Below are 4221 nucleotides of genomic sequence, written 5' to 3'. Positions count from 1 at the left end.
CGAATGGGGTTGGAGAGTCGTTGTCCGTACTATTTGTAAACTCTGACGCCACACCGCACTGCGAGTCTACAATTAACAAACAGCTGAATATTTAAATATGTATAGATATGTAGTTCAAATTTTGAACTCTCTGATGATGAAACCTCATTTTCCACTTTACTGATCTGGCAGCTGATGTTTTGCAATAATCTTCACTCTTGGAAACTAAATTAGGTTTGAAACCATTTAACACAGTGGTAACTTAAAAACTGTAATTGTTTCACACTATACTCTTTAACAGCAGTGCGTAAATTTGATGCTTGGTTGTGAAGAAACGACAGCGAAGCTTAAGATAAAAGATTTTCAAGGAAAGCTTTGTTAATAAATGGACATTTATTTTGAGATTCGAAATACGATTTCAGAGGAATGGACACTGTAAGAAGATGTTACAGCGCAAGGTGTACAGCAAGCCACCAGTTTTGCCATAACCTGTAACTTATTTTTACTCCTGGTCAAATTTACAAAATTCTTAAGGATTTTAAATCCTTACAGAATACACATAGAAGTAAGAGTATATTATCGAATCAATGCCTTCAACGTTAACAGGAAGGACATTATCAGCAAACTGTATAGTACTGTGCCGTATACGAGTAGAACACTTAACCCCAAGTAAGTCATGACCTAAATTTCCTTTTAGTTTTGTGAAGATGTTGTTGACGCCCTTTCTACAAACGTCTCGAAAACTGAAATTCGTATTATCTGCAAATAGATCGATTTTTTCTTTTAACTTATTATTTTTCAGACATTCACTTAAAAATGCAGCAGTGAGTTCTGAAGTTGCTCCAGACAAAAGTTTCAAGTACAATGTTTTAAGTTGAGTCCTCCCAGTAGGATAAAAGAACCGAAAAAGAAATCTTTTTGCATCCCTATGGTTTGATGCATCCATCATTTTTGAAATAAAATTAGAAATGGCAAATAATGTTAAAACACTTAATATAACTGCCTCGGTTTTGATACGACCACAAGCAAATTTTGGTCCAAAAGTAAATGGGATAAGTTTAGCAGTATAGTCCGCTAACGTGAATGAAAGGTCGTTGTGGACACTATGGTAAGCGAACGCTTCTTCAACAGCCAGTTATTTCATGTCTTATCATCAAAGCTTTCACTCCTAGAAAAATTAGTCAATACGGTGCTAGGAGAAGCACTTCCTCTCACCATTTTTTTGTGTTTTTCACTGTTTATATGTTAAGGTATTTTCGAACACCCACAATGGCTTATACTGTAAGGAGATAAACACTTATTGCATCGAAGATCTGAGGCAATTTTTTTGTAAATGTATAGATATTCCTTTTGTAGGTAACTAATAAAAACATTCTTTTTCGACGGTGGTACATTATTAATTTCAAAATTTTTAGCTCTCGCAGTTTACAAAGGTTTACTGTATTTCATTGTTTTACGAATGCAGAACCCAGTACCGTGTTCTACCAAAGTCGTAACTGTAATGAATTTGTTTTGACTCACACTCAAGCATATAGGTTTACAATTTTAGTTATTGTTGGCGGCATTCATAAAAAACGCGAGTGATTACGTTTTATTAATTGATATCTCCGAGCTGTACTTTTCCAAGCGAAGTCTCCACACTGTTTCAGCTGTATGTTTATCGTAGATACACAATTTAAACCGTGCTTTACTTTGTCAGTTGTTAGTGCTTATAAATTTTTCGTCAAACTGATGCAAAACGGCATATTTGGAATTTTTGGGAAATATTAACGGTGTTTTATGCCGATATGCCACAAAAAGGGACATTTTAGCGCCCTGCTCTACGTACAAAAAAAAAGTTAAAATACGGGGCAAAGGCTCAGAAAAAGGTATTGTTCCGGCTAATACGGGACGTCTTATCACCTTGCTGTAATGTGAATTATATATTGATGACTGAATAAATTATTATAGGAACATATACGAAAGATGCAAACATCTAGTTGACAATATGTCAATTTTCAAACAACTTACTACACTTTTCCAGTATCCTACTAGTAAAGACAAGCTTGTCACTTGCTTTGCATACGAATGGGCCTATTTGATCATTCCATTTCTTGTCCATAAAGATTTACACCCAGGTATTCGCATTTGACTAATTCCAACTGCGACTGTGGTTTTACGTCTCTGCATTACTTTCAAATGTTGTCAAGATCTGACTGAATATACGTGTAACGTTTTTCCATCACAGATAGTTGCATCATATGTAAAAATTGGAAGGTGTTGTTAAAGTTATCTGATCGCCTCGTTATTGTCGGGATGTTGAGCTGCAGGCTACTTCCTCCTGTTTTTATTATTTTGTTGTCAGTTTATCACGAGTTGTACACTGCTGGCCATTAAAATTGCTACACCAAGAAGAAATTCAGATGATAAACGAGTATTCATTACTAGAACTGACATGTGATTATATTTTCACTCGATTTGGGTGCATAGATTCTGAGAAATCAGTACCCAGAACAACCAACTCTGGCCGTAATAACGGCCTTGTTACGCCTGAGCATTGAGTCGAACAGAGCTTGGTTGGCGTGTACAGGTACAGGTGCCCATGCAGCTTCAACACGATACCACAGTTCATCAAGAGTAGTGACTGGCGTATTGCGACGAGCCAGTTGCTCGGCCACCATTGACCAGACGTTATCAATTGGTGAGATATCTGGAGAATGTGCTGGCCAGGACAGCAGTCCAACATTTTCTGTATTCAGAAAGGCCCTTACAGGACGTGCAACATTCGGTCGTGCATTATCCATCTGAAATGTAGGGTTTCGCAGGGATCGAATGAAGGAAGAGCCACAGATCGTAAAACATCTGAAATGTAACGTCCACTGTTCAAAGTGCCGTCAGTGCGAACAATGGGTGACCGAGACGTGTAAGCAATGGCACCCCATACCATCACGCCGGGTGATACGCCAGTATGGCGATGACGAATACACACTTCCAATGTGCGTTCACCGCGTTGTCGCCAAACACGGATGCGACCATCATGATGCTGTAAACAGAACGCGGATTCGTCCGAAAAAATGACGTTTTACCATTTGTGCACCCAGGTTCGTCGTTGAGTACACCATCGCAGGCTCTCCTGTCTGTGATGCAGCGTCAAGGGTAACCGCAGCCATGGTCTCCGAACTGATAGTCCATGCTGCTGCAAACGCCGTCGAACTGTTCGTGCAGATGGTTGTTGTCTTGAAAACGTCCCTATCAGGGATCGAGACTCGGCTACACGATCCGTGACAGCCATGTGGATAAGATGCCTGTCATCTCGACTGCTAGTGATACGAGGCCGCTGGGATCTAGCACGTCATTCCGTATTACCCTCCTGAACCCACCAATTCCATATTCGGCTAAGAGTCATTGGATCTCGACCAACGCGAGCAGCAATATTGCGATACGATAAACCGCAATCGCGATAGGCTACAATCCGACCTTTATCAAAGTCGGAAACGTGATGGTACGCATTTCTCCTCCTTACACGAGGCTTCTCAACAACGTTTCACCAGGCAACGCCGGTCAACTGCTGTTTGTGTATGAGAAATCGGTTGGAAACTTTTCTCATGTCAGATGTCGCCACCGGCGCCAACCTTGTGTCAATACTCTGAAAAGCTAATCATTTGCATATCATAGCATATTCTTCCTCTCGGTTAAATTTTGCGTCTGTAACACGACACCTTCGAGGTATAGCAATTTTAATGGCCATTAGTGTAGTATATTTGGAGTTCCTTGAAATGGGAGTTTGTAAAAGACGAAGAAAGTGCTCTGGTTTGCTGGACAGTCTTGCTCCACCAGCCTACCTTCGAGCTTCGCAAGAGCAGACGGCCGTTGTTGTATAACAGTTGCACAAGTGTCTGCCAGATGACACATCTCGGGGAACATCAGCGCGTGACGGCGCGACTTCCCAGCGGCAGGTGGCTGGCGGGTGGAGCCCGGCGCCAGGGCAACACACCGCTGGCTGCCAGCCTTTCTCCGGCCGGAACTAGCCGCTCGTTTCGTCAGCGAACTCGCGAGCAGGCGTGCGCGCGCCGCCGTTACGCACTGCTACCGCCAACCCCCTCCCCCTGCCGCAGCCCTCTTCCACCTTTCCCTCCTCCCCTCTTCCTTCTGGCGAACAATGACAGCTGATCCCGCCGCCTGCTCTGGTGAAAACAGCCGGCAAACCGCCTCTTTTCCCGGGCGCATATAAAAAGCTCGTCGGTTGCTGTATCTCGCACCAGT

This window comes from Schistocerca gregaria, chromosome 5 (assembly GCF_023897955.1).
Source record: "Schistocerca gregaria isolate iqSchGreg1 chromosome 5, iqSchGreg1.2, whole genome shotgun sequence".
NCBI classification, from domain to species: Eukaryota; Metazoa; Arthropoda; class Insecta; order Orthoptera; family Acrididae; genus Schistocerca; species Schistocerca gregaria.
The sequence above is the reverse complement of the archived record's forward strand: the minus strand, read 5'-3'. Positions refer to the sequence as shown.